Below are 20398 nucleotides of genomic sequence, written 5' to 3' on the forward strand. Positions count from 1 at the left end.
TTAAAGGGAGAGTCCCCTGGAAGAAAACGGACTGATTAAATCACGAGTGGTACACAGACAGCGGCCTTGATGAGGAGCATTGACCACAGCTGTAGACATGGCTACACAGCAGAAGCATGATTTGAATGATGGACATTTGGGAAACATGGGGAAGTAAAACCTCCTTGTTTCAGAGATGACAAAAGCAAACCAGAGTGAGGCCAAGCCCTTTGTTTCATGGAGGTGTGATGGCCCTGTGAGGCCCAGGCACATGGCATAAATTAGGTTCTTACTTTTATTAATAGGATATAATCTTGGGGGGAGTCACTGCTAGCTTCCTCTACAATGTCTGTCTTCCTCTTCCCTCCAGCTACTTGCCCTCGCTATCTGGCTGGATGCAATGCTATTCAGACAAAACACTCCCTCTTTGGTCACCCTCCACACTAAGTATGACAGACGACTATGTTCTAGTCAACAAGCTGAAAACAGAAATGTTTTGTGTAACTTCCAGGAAATCTCTTCACGAGACAAGCACATGCTCTCTTTCCTCCCCTTCAGTCATCTTGCTCTCTGGTACCAGGATGTGATGGCTAGAGCCCTAGGAGCCATCTTGGGCTGTAAGGATGAGGCCACATGTAGCAAAGGTGGAAGCAGCCTGGGAAGCTGATGAATTTATGGACCTGCTGCACCTGCATGTGAGAGAAACATTTGTATTGTGTTTCAGCCCTTTTGATGTAGGGTTTTTCTTCTCCTACGTGCCACCAAACTTAATTTAAACTTATATATAATAGATCTATATATAGATATATACATATATATGTAATTATATAATATAACCTTTGCCTCTTAATGTAGAATCCTTTAGCATATACAAAAGCCTATAACATCCACTGTTTTGTTTGATCCTCACAAGACCTTAAGAAATAGGCACTTACAATTCTTTTTTAAGAAGCAGATGAAAAAGCTAAGGCCCAGAGCTGGCACAAGACCAGAGGGGTTGATGAGGACTAGGACTTATGGACTAGAGCCCACGCTCAATCTCTGCATCCAACATCCCTGAGTTGGTGAGGCTTATCCTGGGCCTGACTGTTCCTGAGACAACCCACTCAGGAAATCCCCCACCTCAAACAGCATCTGGATTCTCCAAGCAGCATCCTCGGGTGACTTAGGAGAGAACTCTGTAGAATATTCAGTAAAGCAATCCCTCTTTACCTGCCCCCCTCCTGACACACACAGGCCTTTCCTGAGTGACGGTTTAAAGCCATGCTTTGTGCTTTCATTGAATATTAGAATAAGAAAGTGCCAAGTGCAGACTTTGCACCATTTGTTTTTTAACAAATCCATAGTGGCTGCTTCCATACCAGTCACTAAGGTTATGGAGGCTGCTGTATTTTTCTACCTGAACCAATGAACATAATTCCTGCAGCAACACTTCTGGATGGGTGGGGATGGGTGGCTAGTGAGGGCCAGAACAGCCCAATGATTGCACACTCTGGATAGAGCTGGAGAGCCCAGACCCCTCTGTGTGGCTCAGCAGGTATGGAGCTGCACTGAGCATTTTTGCTGCTGAGCTTGATAAAGCAATGGAAAGTTTGTAGATTGTTAAGTGAGACTAAATTCCAGGCAGATCTTTAAAAATAGAAGAGCTTCACCCAAGCAGACACATACAATACAAGGCAGCCTGATCAGAAGCCACACCAAACCAAGGAGGCCTGTGCTGCAGAATAGTAGGCCCATAAGCAGCACAGCAGTGAAAGCATGGTGGGTCATTGAGGACCACGGTCTCAAAGCAAGGGAGCCTCCTAGACGTGACTTTAAAAGCTAGGATAAATTAGCAGCAGATGCAGGGGCCGGGAATCAATCCTTCTAATGGACTCCATATTGTTGCCTTCCTCATTAGGGTTTCTTACCCAGTTTGTGGTCTCTACATTTTAAGAGAGATGTCAAGACCTGGAGATGGGCCAGAGAAATGCAATAAAAATGATTAAAGGGCAGGGAAATAGGTCTTGGAAAAGATGAGTGAAAAATTAGTGACTGGAGAAGACAAGGCCACAAGTGACTCTAACCATGGCCTTTCCCTGCAAAAAAGGTCAGAAGCATCCGAGCTCCGGAAAACTCACTCCGCACCCTGGCTGCGTCCAATGAATCCAAATGTCTAGGCATTTTGAAATAGCATCTTTTAAAGCTTTTAAAAATTTTTTTCATCCAGCTGGTGTTGTGTTAACCCAGCCTGAATGTAAATCAAGCACAGACATTTGCCTCCGGAAAGATATCTCTACCATGTGTTGGTCTCTGGTTTGGGGTTTCATCAACTAAAATTAACAAAGGAATTCACTGAGCCTAAAATTTTAAATAAAAAGAGCAAGAAGGAGATATTAGAATTCCCAGAGAGGTTGGCGAACAGGCTTCAGAGGGGACATAAGAGAAAAGGAGGGGAAAAAGGCAAAGTCAGAAGTTTTATGGGTCAACTGTGGTTGATGAACTGCCGTCTTGGGTGAGAAGCATGGCCACCATGGATGAGTAAGCTGTGGTGTGTGTCCTCAGGGGAGTCCAAGGGAGTCCAGTGCAGAATGAGAAGTGTCAGGATGGAGTCTGAAGCACAGTGCCAGAGGCATGAGGATAAGAAGCACCCAGCTCCTTCTAGGCAAGGACTCTCTCATTTAGTCCAATGAGGTATTTGCTTCCTGACCCTGAGTTGTTTGAAATTAAGTCCCTTGCCCCAGGTTGCATGGTCAATAGACAGTGAAATGCCAGCTCCAGGGCCATGTTCCATAGCAATGCAGCCAGGATGAATTTGAGAAAGCAGCTTTAAAAATATCCCTTTTTATCCATTTAAAGTATCATCTCTTAGCTACATGAAGAGAAGCTTACATCATAGAAACCAACCAGAGAGCACTTACTAAAAACTAGCCTCATGTGACATAGTGTAGATGCCCCTGGGGAAACCAGGACATGTGACCACAAGTGACAAAGATCCCCTTGAGGAGAATCAGACATGGAGTGTCATGAACACTTATGGCTCCGAGGCATCACAGAGATTCCACATCACCCACCTCCTCGCCTCCACTCAGTTTTACAAAGGTCCATATGGGGCCCAGAGAGGTGAAACGACTCAGCCCACAGCAGAACTTCTGAGGGAAGATCCTCTGCTCCAACTGCAGTCTTTTGACTCCAAGTCCAGGGCTCTCTCCAGCACCCAGCATACCTGGCTACAGATGACAGGAACCAAGGAAGGGTGTCAGTCATGAGACAGAAGGCTGTTTCTACCTGGAGAAGGCACAGTGGCTCTGGGAGGAAGACCGGAGGTAGAGAAGAAAAATTATTATACTGAGCTGATGAAAACCATGGGGAATGAGGAAAAAACAATGTCATCAATGAAAATCTTTCCCTCTTGGCCTACACATATTAGAGTTAATCATTAAGAACATCAATATATGCCTTAGAGAAATCAGCCATGATGAAAGCCACTGTGAAACTGATAAAACACATACACACGCACATGCAGCTGTGATCTCTCAGGTTGGCTGGCACTAGGAGAACCCAATAATGCAATGTTCGCTATTAAAGGATGTTAATAACACTCTAATACAGCATTGTGAATAATGCAATACTGACTTTAGAAGTGGAGTCAGAAAACTTGAAAACAGCAGAAAAGGAGGGAAAACCTTCCTTGCAGAATAATTCTCACCCATTCCCACAGGATCCCATGGGTGCTTCTGTGACAGGCCCTAGTGCTTGCCTGCCTAACAGCCATTCCCCTGCCTCCTTGCTAGCATAACCCTGGCTTCATATCAGGACCATGCACTCTACTGAGGGCATGACTCACCATGATCTGGCCTAGGATGACAATACCATTCCCCGTTGCCTGATGGCTAAGGCCCCAATCTCCCTGGTAATTAGGGGTACCCATGTGATCCACTTCTTACCAATGAGACTTATGGAAACATTCTCCAATCTGGAGGGCTGCTTCAGGTGCACCACATAAGACTTGCCCACCTCTGAGTGAAGCATAATACAGAACTATGTTATTTCTCCTATCGTATAGATTGAGCAAGGCTCTGGCCAGTTTTCCCTCCATCTTTCCTTATGAGACACCATGTTCTATTCATCACCTCCTCAGCTCTCTGCATATTCACCCATCTCTGACACCCCCGCTCTGACCATACTGATCATTAGAAAAGTCAGGTGTGCACTCCTATTCAACATAGTGTTGGAAGTTCTGGCCAGGGCAATTAGGCAGGAGAAGGAAATAAAGGGCATTCAATTAGGAAAAGAGGAAGTCAAATTGTCCCTGTTTGCAGATGACATGATTGTATATCTAGAAAACCCCATCGTCTCAGCCCAAAATCTCCTTAAGCTGATAAGCAACTTCAGCAAAGTCTCAGGATACAAAATCAATGTGCAAAAATCACAAGCATTCTTATACATCAATAACAGACAAACAGAGAGCCAAATCATGAGTGAACTCCCATTCACAATTGCTTCAAAGAGAATAAAATACCTAGGAATCCAACTTACAAGGGATGTGAAAGACCTCTTCAAGGAGAACTGCAAACCACTGCTCAATGAAATGAAAAAGGATACAAAGAAATGGAAGAACATTCCATGCTCATGGGTAGGAAGAATCAATATCGTGAAAATGGCCATGCTGCCCAAGGTAATTTATAGATTCAATGCCATCCCCATCAAGCTACCAATGACTTTCTTCACAGAATTGGAAAAAACTACTTTAAAGTTCATATGGAACCAAAAAAGCCCGCATCGCCAAGTCAATCCTAAGCCAAAAGAACAAAGCTGGAGGCATAATGCTACCTGACTTCAAACTATACTACAAGGCTACAGTAACCAAAACAGCATGGTACTGGTACCAAAAAAGAGATACAGACCAATGGAACAGAACAGAGCCCTCAGAAATAATGCCACATATCTACAACTATCTGATCTTTGACAAACCTGCCAAAACAAGCAATGGGGAAAGGATTCCCTATTTAATAAATGGTGCTGGGAAAACTGGCTAGCCATATGTAGAAAGCTGAAACTGGATCCTTCCTTACACCTTATACAAAAATTTATTCAAGATGGATTAAAGACTTACATGTTAGACCTAAAATCATAAAAACCCTAGAAGAAAACCTAGGCATTACCATTCAGGACATAGGCATGGGCAAGGACTTCATGTCTAAAACACCAAAAGCAATGGCAACAAAAGCCAAAATTGACAAATGGGATCTAATTAAACTAAAGAGCTTCTGCACAGCAAAAGAAACTACCATCAGAGTGAACAGGCAACCTACAGAATGGGAGAAAATTTTTGCAGTCTACTCATCTGACAAAGGGCTAATATCCAGAATCTGCAATGAACTCAAACAAATTTACAAGAAAAAAACAAACAACCCCATCCACAAGTGGGTGAAGGATATGAACAGACACGTCTCAAAAGAAGACATTTATGCAGCCAAAAAACATGAAAAAATGCTCATCATCACTGGCCATCAGAGAAATGCAAATCAAAACCACCATGAGATACCATCTCACACCAGTTAGAATGGCTATCATTAAAAAGTCAGGAAACAACAGGTGCTGGAGAGGATGTGGAGAAATAGGAACACTTTTACACTGTTGGTGGGACTGTAAACTAGTTCAACCATTGTGGAAGTCAGTGTGGCGATTCCTCAGGGATCTAGAACTAGAAGTACCATTTGACCCAGCCATCCCATTACTGGGTATATACCCAAAGGATTATAAATCATGGTGCTATAAAGACACATGCACACATATGTTTATTGCGGCACTATTCACAATAGCAAAGACTTGGAACCAACCCAAATGTCCAACAATGATAGACTGGATTAAGAAAATGTGGCACATATACACCATGGAATACTATGCAGCCATAAAAAATGATGAGTTCATGTCCTTTGTAGGGACATGGATGAAGCTGGAAACCATCATTCTCAGCAAACTATCGCAAGAACAGAAAACCAAACACCACATATTCTCACTCATAGGTGGGAATTGAACAATGAGAACACTTGGACACAGGAAAGGGAACATCACACACCAGGGACTGTTGTGGGGTGGGGGGAGGGGGGAGGGATAGCATTAGGAGATATACCTAATGCTAAATGACGAGTTAATGGGTGCAGCACACCAACATGGCACATGTATACATATGTAACTAACCTGCACGTTGTGCACATGTACCCTAAAACTTAAAGTATAACAATAATTTTAAAAAAAGAAAATTTTCCACAGAAGAGCTTCTGGTTCTGTACATTGTAATAACCATTTCTCCTTTACTGACTATATACTTCTAGGACTGGGTGCTGTAGGGTACATTCATAATACAAAAAAAAAAAAAAGTCGGGTGTGCTTTGCTCTGATGGTTAAGCACCACCGTCCAGCCCAGTGCTATCAGCAAGCCCATTTCTAGAACAGTATTTATCATCAGCCATGGTTTACAGAAGACAGCTACTATGGAGCTTATCAAATATGCTGCTGCCTTCTCAGCAGGGCACTCCTTCATGGCCTTGGTAGGTAAAATGTTCTCATGTTTGTGTATCTGTTATATTTAAGGGAAGTTAAACTGGGAAATGTTTTTATTTTATAGACTTCCAAGTATTTTTTATCATCTAAGAAATCTTGATTTGTTTTCTTCTCTTGCATAGAAAGGAAAGATGCTGAAGGATGGGAGATTGTTCACAGAGGAAGATCTGTTTGTTCTCAAGCAACAGCAGTGATGCCAAAAGTTTCATTAGCAACAGAAGCCTTAAGATCAAAGGATGACAGTAATAAAGAAAATGTATATCTTTTAACTAATGTACTTTTTTTGGAACATGGGATTTTGGAGTGGCGGGCCTACATATTATATACATAGTATATTCACTCCAGGATGCCTGCTTCTTTGAGCCCTTTTTTTTTTCCTTGAGACAGAGTTTCACTCTTGTTGCCCAGGCTGGAGTGCAATGGCGCAATCTCAGTTCACTGCAACCTCCACCCCATGGGTTCAAGCGATTCTCCTGCCTCAGCCTCCCAAGTAGCTGGGATTACAGGTGCCAGCCACCACGCCCAGCTAATTTTTTGTATTTTTAATAGAGATGGTGTTTCACCATGTTGGCCAACCTGGTCTCAAACTCCAGACCTCAGGTGATCCACCCGCCTCAGCCTCCCAATCACGCCTGAGATTACAGGTGTGAGCCACCATGCCCTGCCTCTCTGAGCCCTTTGTTCCTTCTTGTCTTCCCCTGACATGGCAGTGCTAGGACTCCTCCTTCACTTGGTGTATGCTTTTGCTTTCCCCAAGCTTCAAGCGTCATGCTAGCAATGTATTAGCACCGTCTCCCAGGTTCCTAGCCAGAAGGCTACTCCTGTATCGTGGACAAATGCTCCCCTATCAATAAACCATTCCTTATCCAATTTTATGTTCTACCTCTAAGCATCTGAGGATCCAGTCCCATACATATTCTCCTACATCCTGCAGTTTCAAGCTGACTAGGTCCTTCAGCTCCTTCAAAATATAGTCCCTTTCTTCACTTTGCTGGCCCATCCCTTAGCCAGCCATCTTAGGTTGTGACTGAATCCTATATATTGGTCTGAAGGACAAGACAGAAGGTGGAGGTAGATCTTGGGGGTGGTGGGCAGAGGGGACATTTTATCTGCAAGACAGAGGCCTTTGCATTATCTTGGAGTAAGGGAGGAGAACTAATCTTTAACATGGAAGAGTTGGCTCATACAGCCCCAGAGGGTTGAGGGGATTTTTTTTTTTTTTTGAGATGGAGTCTTACTCTGTTGCCCAGGCTGGAGTGCAGTGGCAGGATCTCCGCTTACTGCAACTTCTGCCTCCCAGGTTTGAGCAATTATCATGCTTCAGCCTCCCCAGTAGCTGGGACTATAGATGCATGCCACCATGCCTGGCTAATTTTTGTATTTTTACTAGGAATGGGGTTTCACCATGTTGGCCAGACTGATCTCCGACTCCTGGCCTCAAGCGATTCACCTGTCTCAGCCTCCGAAAGTACTGGGATTACAGGCATGAGCCACTGTGCCCGGCCTAGGAAACAGGATTTTTTAGTACATCAATGCAGATGTCCCACCCCAATTCTCAGGGAGCCTAACCTAATCGGGACCCTGACTGTTTCAAACCAGACCTGTCTTCTCAGTGGTTCCTCTACTCTCATAATAAGTTCCAGGTCTAATCCTGGGTTTTTTTCTGCCCTCTGCCTAGAGCAAGTCTCTTTAAAAGCTGTCAGAGATGCCTTCCAGTTTCCACACTGAGCCTTAAGTTGGTGACTGATCACTCACAGCCTTTCATTGTCTTGCTGCAATATATTGATGGCCCCATCCATTGATAACCATCCAATCCCATAGTCCTTATGATTTCTAACTTTTAAAGTTTGACTACACTGTTTAATGCCTTAGACTTTGTGCCCACCATGCATTCCCTTCCTCTGGCAGCCCCACTGAGGCCCCTACTCTGCCAGAACCACACTACCCCATGCCTGTGGCAATCAGGACTCCATTTACCACCAGGAATGGGCTTTCATTACCATCTGACTAGGGGGGATCCAGCTCCAAAATCCCATTTTAAAATCTGCTTCCTCAACCCACTGCTGGCATCAACTGCTGTTGCTCAGATTCCCAGGAAACAGGCTTTGAGATGGAGAGTCAGGCACAGAGGCTTTGGGAGCAATTACACCAGCATCCTCAGAGGATCTCACAAGGAGCTGTGAGGCTGGGGTGGCTCTGAAGCTGAGTTATCCTAAATCAAAGCAAGGTCACTGATATAGTTTGGCTGTGTCCCCACCTAAATCTCATCTTGAATTGTAGCTCCCATAATCCCCACATCCCTGAGGGACCAAGTGGGAGGTAACCGAATCATGAGGGCGGGTTTTTCACATGCTGTCCTCATGATAGTGAATAAGTCTCATGAGATCTGATGGTTTTATAGAGGGCAGTTCCCCTGCACAGACTCTCTTGCCTGTCACCGTGCAAGATGTGTCTTGCTCCTCCTTCACCTTCCACCATGACTGTGAGGCCTCCCCAGCCATATGGAACTATGAGTCTATTAAACTTCTTTTTCTTTATCAATTACCCAGTCTTGAACATTTCTTCATAGCAGTATGAAAATGGACTAATACAGCCACCAGGCCTTTGTGCCACTCCATCAACCAGTCTTTGGATGCAGGCTACCCCCAGGGAGTGGACTAGCCTCCCTTGGATGAGACAGCTCCAATTAGACAAAGACAGGGCAACTCCTGCTGAGGCACACGCTATGAGTCATCAGCAGGCAGTGGTCAGCTGGAGCGATGAGTGCCTTGATTTTTCAAGGGAGATTCAGGCAACACACAACAACATCCACTACAGCCTCTTAGTCTAAAAGACCTCGATGAAACACAAAATCCATACCATGGGGTGAAAATAAGTAAAGTCAATCAGAACTACAGGGAAATGAGGAAAGAGGAATAAAATAAAATCACACTTGGCACACAAAATTTACCCCAGGGATGCTACACATCTATAAAACATGAGCCACAAACATGAATCTAAGATTCCCAGTGACAAGAGGGAAATGCGGTCATTTCCAAGAGTTACAAGATCCACAAAACAAAAACCTTCCATATGTTTTTCTTGACACTAAGGTCTCAGAGGTGTTTGTTCTCTGGGTCCTGCTACAGTGTGAGCCTTGTGATGTGGACGAGAACACCAACATCATCCCTGTGGTCAATACAATAGCAAGAATGTCAGAGCAACTTCTCAGAGCACACCTAGAAGCTCACCTCAGGTGCAGCCCCAAAGAGCAGCGGCTAAGCAGCTTGAAAAGTCTGTGCCTTCCCTTAAACAGCCTTACTGTACATGAAACATTTCCCAGGCAATTTCATCTTAGATTCCACCTTCACAGAGAGAAATGTATGAAAACATTTTTAGAACACCTGTCCGTCCGTTGGTAAATTTTTTTTAAAGTGGGTACAATAATTGCAATAATCTATTGCGTTTTTGAAACATTTGTTCAGCAAACAGTCTTTTTAAAAAGCAAATCATTTTCATTTGGTTGAAAAGCTGGTGATAAATTAAGCCTTTTATGCTCATAGAAAATGTTTTTTTTGTTTTGTTTTATTTCCAAATCTCTCCCTGTCGACATTCAGAGAGACATATTTATGGAGAAAGCAAAACAGATGATCTGGCCACGTTGCTGAAGGAGGGCCACATCTGTCTCTAAGTACCCTGAGCCACTAACCGGGATAAATCTTTCTACCATAGAAACATTACAACACCAGGCTTCAAGCCTCCTTTCCAAATGGCCTGCGTTTCCAGCTTCCTTTTCCTCCTAGAGACACTCACCTGGGTCTCAGTCACTCTCCCAGCCCCCAGCATATCGTGACCCCTGTTCCTCTTTCTCCTTGAAATTCTCCAGAGCTCACTCACTTGCATCTGCTCTTCCTTCACAAAAGAACATACCTTCAGTCCTTTCCAATTTGAGGTCAAGTTCCTTCGCCATAAGCATTATTCTCCCAATATTTTGCTGCTTTTCAAATTCATATTTTCCTACTTTCAAAGGACTCTGACCTCCACCATGAGTCCAAGCGTACATGATGAAATTTAAAACATTTCCCCATTCACCCGCTCCTTCACCTTTCAGTGATGTCACATAAACAGCACTCTAGAGACAAGCCCAAGGCCTTGCCACTCCCCATGTGCTCTCTCCAGGAGACAAGACCAAGGCCTGTTTATTCCACTTAAATCAACAGAAGAGCTATCCTCAGGCTGCAGTCCTGCCCTGGCCAGCCAAATTTGGAATCCACATGGCATGCAAAGTCTGTTTAAACGAGACAGCCAGAGGGATCATCTTCAGGCTATATGGGGGAGAGGAGGGCCGTGTGGGTGGAAAAGAGCATGGATGGGTCTTGGATTTAAACAAGACTGATTTTGAAGTTTCCCTTATCTTTATCTTTCTAGGTTTCACTTTTCTAATCTGTCAACAAAGATGTTCAAGCCTACCATTCAAATTTGTTGTGAAGACTAAAGGAAACGCTGTCTTCTTAGTTTGGGTCCTACTTTAGCAGATCATGAGACAAAGATTCACATGCAAGTAGTTTATTTGGACATAAATTTGTATTTGCTTACTAGGGCTGCCATAACCATGTACCATGGATTGACTGGCTTATATACCGAAATTCAGTGTCTCACACTTCCGGAGGCTGGAAGTCCAAGATCAAGGTGTCCACAGAGTTGGTTTCTGCTGATGCCTCTCTCCTTAGCTTACAGATGGCCATCTTCTCTCTGAGTCTTCATAGGGTCCTCCCTCTGTGCATTTCTGTGTTTAAATTTCTCTTATAAGGACACTAGTTCTATTGGATTAGAATTCATGAACTCATTTTAATTTAATTACCTCTGCAAAGATGATATCTCCAAACACAGTCACATATGGGGGTACTAGGGGTTAGGATATCAACACATGAATTTGAGAGGACACAATTCAGCCCATAACAGCTCCCTAACCCCCACCTCCCCACAAACAAACAAATGGTAGGGAATGTGGAAATTAAACAGGGAACAGAAAGATGCCACACTGAAGTCTATGCTATGGAGTCGGTTACTGCTCTCCTCAACTGGAATTCAACCTCACTGAAGAATCTTAAGAGATGGCAAGTCCATAATTAGCCTGAAAATTATCCCAACTCCCTGCTTCTCATGGGTTGAAGGTAGTGTTTCCATGTGGGAATTCCCTCCTGGAATTTCTCAGAAGGTTTTTATATCCTAAACCCCAAATCCCAAGAAAAATCATGTGAGAGTTCAAGGACATGGGAAAGAGAATTGTAAATATTAACAATCAACAAAGAACTATCACTGGTTCTAACAAACCCACTGAGTCAGGTCTAAAGCAACAGCAGGGAAGGCTGCCATGGAGAGTGGAAGGTGAAGGTCACACTTCCTGGAACCAGGACAGGAGCACGCAGCAGAGAAACATCACATCTAACCAGTCAGCAGTCAGCCTTCTTCACACAGTGGCCATGTGACAAGGGTGTGTTCCTGGTCCTGGTTGCTGCTAATGCCATTCTTGCAATTACAATAAATATTAATCAGTTCGTATGCTTCGTGTGCCTCATTCAAAACATATGAGTGGTGCTGGTGTTTCAAAAAATAACAAGTTCAGGAAGCAATCAAAGAAGTCCTTAAATTGGCCATTTTGACATGTGGTTCTGTGTAGTGCTGTTAACCCTGCTAGAATGTTGAATGTTGTGTTACACAAACACTACCCCATGTTTTCTAGCATTTGAATATTTGCCATAGGCTATGATTCTTTGTAGATACAACTAAAGCACCTTTAAAAATACTATTAAAATACTAAATACTACTTTCCCTTTGTAAACACAACTATAATGCAGAATAATTTATGATTTTAGGAGTTCCCAGGAATTTAGATGTCTTATCCTTGAATCCCTAAAATAAGTAATGTGTCAGGAATTTAGATGTCTTATCCTCGAATCCCTGAGATAAGTAATGTGTCAGGAATTTGGAAATGCTAGTTACTGGGTATGCCCAGAGCCATTAATCCCCTGGCTCAGAGCTCATCCTGTGGGCGAGTCTAGACCTGCTCCAGGAGGCAGATGGACATCCCCTGACAGGGGCTCTGGCATTCGCAGGGAGCACCCCTAGGTGGACAGGGGATTCTGGAAGAATCTGGCAGGGCACCAGCAGCACTGACTATAAGTGCCTAAGACGGTACCAGGCACAGGTCTCAGGACCGCCCTGGGCAGTGCTCCATCACAGCTAGGTATCACCAGGGGATCCTTGGCAATCCTTCCCCTGGGGCCCTCCTCATGTTGTCTGGCAGCCCAAACGTGTTTTGATGGGTTCACACTCCCCTGCCCCTATGCCATCCATATCTGACATTCTGCCAACCTGCTTTAGCCTGAAAATCCTGCTGACTCTGGACCATTTCATCCTTAAATCTCATGCAAAGATGCTTCACCTTCACCTGCTCCAGGAGGTTTTGCGGGCTCAGTCAGAAATGGTTTTTTTCTCCCTCATTTTTTCTTCCAAAATAAATCCTTCCTCACTCCGTTTCTAAATCTAGTGTTCACAGCAGCGTCTTCAAACTCAGGCATGGGAAACCCCCTCCTCGCTTGTAAAATCGCATTCCTAGGGCACATGCCCTCATGAGCCCTGGAACTGGCATTTGAGAAACTTCTCCAGGTGCTGCCTGATCCTTTGAAAGGGCCTTTGGTGGGAGACCTTCCCTGAAGCAGGGGGTTGCATGCTTTTCATGTGATTCAAAATGCCCTTGGGAGGATTTGTAAGGCAAGATTGCTAGGGAACACTCCCAGTAATGCTGATTTAAAAGGTTTGGAGCATATTTAGTGTTTTATCCCACTGCACTGGTGGTTCTCAGGCAAGTGGCCAGGAAGCATATGGCCCTCCACGTGGCCTTCCTTTGGCAGCGTTCTCATTTGCTCTTCGAGAAACCGGCAGCCACCATGCCCAGTGCCCCTTCACCTCCCTGCATCCTCCCACTGCCGGCTCAGTCAATGCAGCTATGGATATAGTCTGGCTCCTTCTAAGGGACTTCCGCTTGCAGGTGACAAGCTTTTCCCCATCATGTGGATAACTATGCCACAAACATTAATCATTAAAATCTTATCCTACATAGTGCTTAACTCTGAAACTCAGTGCATCAAGCTGGGTCCAAGAGGCAGAAACCTGATGAGTAATGGAAAGATGCTGAGAAGATGGACTGCCCTGTATGGGATAAGGAGAAATTTAATATAAAGAATTGCTCTCTATGATACCAGAGTGGCTGTAAATATGAAATGAGGACTCTAATAGGACCCAAGGAAGGGCAGATTTCCCTCAGGCTGGTGTTCAGGCCTCATAGGAGAAGGTGTGGCTGCAGCCAACTGGATGATGGAGGAGTTCACCAGGATGCCTAAGCCAGAGCTGCCCCACAGCTACCAGGCAAGCGGGAAGCAGCCCTCCAGGGTTCAGGCTGGTGGATGGGCACAGAATGGGTCACGGTGCTGGCAGTCCACCCATAAGGAGAGAATGCAAGGCCTGGGCATGTGTGTGTGTGTCTGAACTGGGAGTGCTCTGGGAAGGTGGTTGATGGGCCAGGACAGGCAGCAAAGATGCCAGGGGTCTGTGCACTCTGGCCGCAGGGCTAGGGCACCACCAGATGGCCCCGACAGCCACATCCCTGACTGATCCTTGCAGTGGAAGCCAGGAAAAAACAACAAAAACGCAGCTACTGGAACCAGAAAGAGGTGCCTTCCCTCCTGCAATGACCCTCCAGTCCCCTCTGCTGACCAGGCTCACTATGGTGTTCACTGTGAAGGAAAAAACATCCATTATGGCCCAGGAGGGACTGAAGAGAGAATTTGCAGTTGAGAGGATGTAAGGTGATGATCACCACAGTTACGAAAACGCTGAAGGAATCTGCATCATGGCACTTTGACAATTACCCAATCCGAAAATATTTGATTTTCTTTTGTAAGACTGCAGACCCCATAATGCAAATCTATTATATGGGGAAAATAGAATCCAGCAAAGGATTCCTCTTCAAATAGCGCTCTGGTTTAAAAGGGGTTCCTCAGCAGCTGTGCCAAGACGTAATTTTTCTAAGATGGAGAATTTTTTTTTTTTGAGACAGAGTCTTTCTCTGTTGCCCAGGCTGGAGTGCAGTGGCACAATCTCGGCTCACTGCAACCTTAAGATGGAGAATTTTAATCAAAATATTACCTCTCTCTTCTTCAATCTCTCTCTCTCTCTCTCTCTCTCTCTCTCTCTCTCATCCCACTTCCCCCTCTTCCCCACCACTGCCCCCCCATCACACACACAGAGCACACACACCACAGGTAAGCCAGGAAAGGAGTCCTGGGCCTAGAAATAGGAAATCTGCTACCCTCTCAGTGAAACCAGTGTAAATCCAGAGGGTACCGAGCCACATTCTCTCATTTGAAATGCAGGCCTGGCTTCAAACACCGGATGGTTGGACCCTGTGACCAAATGTACACATTAGGCAGCTGTTGGTTTCAAGTAACAGAATACTTAACTAAGTGTGGCTTGAAATCCAGAGATCTGAGGGCAGGCTCTGGGAGGACTGATTCTGTGACTCAAAAATATCAGAGCACTGGGCCAACATCTCTGGAAAAAAAATGTCTTGTTCCTCATGTCATAAGATGGCTGCAGATCTCAAAGCATTACATCCTCACATACGATTGCTCAAAACGAACAGGATGGGAGCAAGAAGTGTCTTCTTCTGGACTCTGCTTTATTGCCTTAGGAGGAAGAATTTTACCCAGAAAACCCCAGCTGACTTCCCATAACATCTCATTAGCCATGATGGGGAGGTCACATTTTCACTTCTACACTGATCGCTGGCCAAGGGCATGGCATTGTCATGACTGGCTGACACCGTTCATGACTCATGTCTGAGACACGGGCACATTCACTCCAAACAGTAATAAAGACCCATTGGTAAGCAAGAAAAGAATCAGCTGACAGGAGGCAGCCAACAAGACCTTACACACATTTTTGGTTTGTTTCTTGAGATAGGGTCTCCCTATGTTGTCCAGGCTGGTCTCAAGCTCCTGCGCTCAGGGTCCATAGCAAACATTTTATGACACCCTCTCCTCTCCTCTCTACATTGTGAAAGTGTTAAGAGAGCAATTATGTGCGGAAAGTCAATGCCACATTTTAAAAACTGAGTTTTCAATTGCATGAAAATACTGCTGTTGGAAATTAGAAATCAAGCTCCCTTCTGCAATCCAGATAAGAATCCCTAACAAGCTATAAATAGTTGCTCATAGAAGGGCTCTGAACTGGATGCTTTAGTCAGTTTTTTAAAAACAGTACTTAATTCTTCAATGAATTATAATAACTGTCCCCCGGAGATAAAGACGAAAGGCAGGAGAAACCAAAATAAGTGAGCTCAAGAGGGGCTCTCTTGCCTCTTTCTACAGTGTCCTTCCTGGGGTTCCTTCATTCCTCTGAGATCACAGTTGTAGTCATCCACCCATCTGTCTAGTGAAGGAAAGCCCTGGAGAACTGGGTCCTTGCTTTCCTCTGTTTGAAGGACTGACTTGTAGAGTATCTTCATCCTTCCTGGCGGAGATTGCAGCAGAAGACGTGGCCTCACCACCTCCTCTCCCAAGTACTTTATTCCTCTTCTTGGCTTCTTTTCTTTAACTTGTTCCCTCTCCCCTTGCTTCCTCTTCCTCATTAGCATTGGTCATTAGCATTTTCCCTGCAGTTCTGAAATACTGCTCTCCTGTCAAGCCTGAGGCCCCCTGCAGCATGAGCGATGACATCGGTGTCCCTTTCACCCAGCAGGAAGTTGGCACTTGCCCTTCTCATTGCCCCACCCTGACACATTGTGGGGTGTCATCTCTTAACACTCTTGCAGCTGCCTCTCTATTTACATGGTGACCCGGGGTCCTGCTCATAATTAGGAACCCTGTGGCCATCACACACAGGATGCCGGCAGAGACAAAGCAATTTAGGAAGAAAGCAAGGATTTTGAAGTCAAGCAAATCAGCTCCAAATCCCAGTTCTGCCTCTCACTAATTATGGGTATGGTAGATTAAAGATGGTTGAAATTTTTTGCTCTCCTCCCATTGAGAGATGGAGTCTAATAACCCTCCCGTCACGTGTGGACTGGCTTGAGTGATCAGCTTGATCGACAGCTTATTGTAGATGTGACAATCTCAAACTTCTGAGGCCAGGTCATGAGAAGTCTTGCAGACTTTTGCAACTCACACTCTGGGGGAAGCCAGCTCCCATGCAAGAAGTCTGATTACCCTGAGACCACCATACTGTGAAGCTATAGGGAGAGAGATTGAGGTCAGAACAGCCCAAGCACATGTGTGAAAAAGTGCACTTGAATTCCAACCCCAGCAAACCTGAAATGAAGAAAACCTGAGGCATCTAACCGGCATCCAGAACCAAGCCACCAGAACCACTTATCTGGTTGACACCTCCACGTGACACCTCCAGGCATTTGAGCCAAACTAGCTGAGACCTCAGTCACTGTGGAACAGAAATCAGCCACCCCATTGTGTTCTGTCTGAACTCCTGACCCACAGACTCCTGAGCACAACAGAACGGTTGTTGTTTTACACAGTTAAGTTTGGGACACACATTTTGCTGCAGTAGATAGCCAGAACTAGGGGCACTGGCCAAATCCTCAACCTCTCTGAGCTTCCATTTCTTCATCTATAAAACGGGGCCAAGGATAGCACCTACCTTACTTGTATTATCTATGGATTAAGTAAAACAATGACCCTCAAAGAGCAGCCCAGTGCTTAGTATATGACAGGCAATGATTCTACACTGGTCCCTTGACATAAGATAAAAACATATTCTAAGCACTATGTGTTAAGCTCCTAGTTAGGAGCTATGAATGACGGCTCATAACGCCTCTTCCATTCTTGGGAGCTGACTGGCTTATGAGTGTCTCCTGAGATGCTGAGCACCAATCAGGCTGCCCAAGAAGATCATTCAACTTAGAAAAAAATCTCTGCTAAACTGGAAAATGAGATCAACAGGAAGTACAGAAGATGACAACATGTATGAAGTAGCATTATCTACGACTTCAAACCCTTTAATACTGTTTATCATGATGGCTAGTTTTATGTGTTCACTTGGCTGCATCGTGGTGCCCAGATATTTGGTCAAACATTATTCTTTATGTTTCTGTGAAGGTGTTTTTTAGATGAGATTAACATTTAAATTGGTGGACTATGAGTAAAGCCGATTGCCCTCCCTAACATGGTGAGTGTCATCCAATCATTCGAAGGCTTTAATAGAACAAAGACTGACCTGCCCCAAGCAAGGAAGAATTTTGCCACGAGGCGGCCTTTGGAGTCCAACTGCAACATCCACCCTTCCCTGAGTTTCTACCCTGTTGGACTACTCTGCAAATTTTGGACCTTCCAGCATCCATTATTGCATAAGCAATATACACATATAATGTACATATACACATATATTATGTATAATGTGTACATATACACATATATAATATATACACATGTAATGTACACATAATGAGTCTGAAAGCCGAGGTGGAAAAAGCATTCAAGTCGCAGGAATAGCATATGGAAAGGTTTGGGACCAAGAGAAAGCAGAGTATATTCTAAAACTGTCTGTGGTTTAATAGGCAGGTGGGAATGGCAAAAACGATGTGGGAAAAGTAGGTAGAAGGCAGATAATACAAGCCCTTTTGTGGTAGGTAGGACTTGCAATCTTCAGCACCAATAGGGATCAGGCAAGTCATGAAGAATTATATTGAAAACAGGAAAGATTAATGAAATCTGTAACCAATGCGCTGTTCCCATTTTAATGAAAAAGCTTCCAAAATTCATATTACAAATGAATATTGACCTGGTGAAATAACAGACATCTACTGGTCAGAGTGTATCTTCAGGCCACCGGTTTAGGTGATGAGAAATACTGGAAGTTTTTGAAACAATAGAATCATAGGATCAGATTTGGGTTTTGGGAAGACCACTCTGGTAGAGATTGCTAAGATAGAGGCAGAATAGGGTGGGCTTAAAGGGAAGAAGAGCCACACCAAGAAGGGGCTATTGAGACTTCCAGGTAACAGATGCTAAGGTCTAAACCAAGGCAGTGGTGATGGGCGTGGAAAGGAGGGACAGATTCTACAGCTCCTCCAAACCTTGAATCAGTGACCGCAGAGGAAGAAATGTAATTCTCATAAAGATTTCTATTATGTCCAAATTTGCAGCACATCATTTGAAGGAGTCATAGGCACATTTCTTTACATACGTCAAAAGCATTAAGACATGCAGCCTTTTCTGCAGTTCAGCCTGAATAAAACAGGTTGTTTTTAAAGACCCAACGTGTAAAAAAAACTATCTTTTGAAGCATTAAATCAGATTATAATGTAACCAATTCTCTTCTCTGGTTTCTAGTTTTCCTAACCCAATCACTGTTTTGCTGGGTGGAACATCTCCATTAAGTCACCCATTTCTCAGCCTGGAGATGCAAGAAGTAGATGGTAATCAATGCTGCATAACTGATGAGTGTAATAACAGAATGAAGAAAGGAGTCTCATTAGCAGGGCCACCTCATTAGCATTCATTATAGCCAACAATACCATGCTCCTCACCTCCTCTTTATTAATGGGTTAATCTAAGGCCATCAGCCTGCGTATATCATTGCATAGTAGCTTTCTGTAAGGCACAGCTAGCTCATTTTTATCATTTCACAAAAGTTCTGCTAGTGGCAATAAAGTCCTTTTGCTGACAGCCCTTGGGTTTTATTAAGGCAGTAAGCATTGGCAGACACATGAAGCTGAAATTCTATGCCCAGTGCAGATCACAGTAGGACAGGTGCCAGGCTGGGCAGCAGGCCCCAGGCTCATCTACTGCAGGACACTCAACCAGTCATGGCTGAGCCCATATGGAGCCTGTACTCATCTGCTATCCCAGGTGACCTTAGTGACCTGAGATGTAAGCATCCTATTAGAGCTTTACCTCCATGGCCTCCTTTTAAAAGAAAAAAATCAAAAAGCCTATAACATATTATTGGTATCTACCTACATCCCCCCAGCACTCACCACCTGGTATATGCCCAGGAATTCTTACTGTTAGCACCTTTGATTCTTTGCATAGGGCCTTCCTTGGCCACAGGAGCTTGCCACCTGATTGCTATTAATCTTCTTACTAATGGAACCTGTTTGTGGGGAGAAATGTGTCTAGCTCTAGGGCAGAATGGAAATGTCATGGAACTAATGTTCCTCCCTGTGAACAGCTCTCAACAATCCCACATGGAAGTTGGAGGATAAATACCCCAGCTCTCTCACCCTTTGGATGAGACAACTTGGGGGCATGTTCTACACAGTATCCCAGAAGACCACAGTGGGATGAACTCTGGCTGCCCAGAGTGGTAATTTGCTTCTTAAGGCATCCTACAGTGTATTCCTTCCCTTTCCTGTCTTACTTACAGTTAGGGGAGGACTTGGAGGTCCTGACCCAAGGAAATACTTTGTGCTTCCTGAGATCTCCTCCTAAATGAACAACTTGCATCCAAACCTTCCTTTCAGTGTCATCTTCTGGGGAAGCCCAACAACTAGAGCTATGAAGAATTTTTCATTGACTTCAGATCCATTCCTGCCCTACAATTTTGCTTCCTAAATATCGCACAAATGTGTCTCCTTCTCTACCAGCCCACTGTTTCTGAGTTCAGAACCTCATCCTTTCCCACTGTGACACAACAATGGCCCCTTAGTTTATCCAACTCTCCTCTTCTATGGTCCCTTCCCATTTACCTACCCTACTGCTGCAAGAGTGATTTCTCTGGCAACAATAGAGTATACACATGGTTCAATCTTTCAACATTTTCCTGCTAACTATGGGAAGACTTTCAGACCCCACAGCCTAGCCTACAAGAGCCTCATTGA

The 20398-nt window shown here is 44.4% G+C and overlaps 1 long non-coding RNA gene across 1 annotated transcript; it reads right to left on the reverse strand.

The window, feature by feature from the left end:
• Positions 1-260: 260 nt before the first annotated feature.
• Positions 261-20160, reverse strand: LOC107968440 (uncharacterized). Its single transcript, XR_001709634.3, has 4 exons — positions 19943-20160; positions 3906-3975; positions 3033-3266; positions 261-668 (listed from the first exon to the last, which is right to left on the reverse strand). It is a non-coding gene; the product is annotated as an uncharacterized LOC107968440 (long non-coding RNA).
• Positions 20161-20398: the final 238 nt, after the last annotated feature.

This window comes from Pan troglodytes, chromosome 16 (assembly GCF_028858775.2).
Source record: "Pan troglodytes isolate AG18354 chromosome 16, NHGRI_mPanTro3-v2.0_pri, whole genome shotgun sequence".
NCBI lineage: Eukaryota > Metazoa > Chordata > Mammalia > Primates > Hominidae > Pan > Pan troglodytes.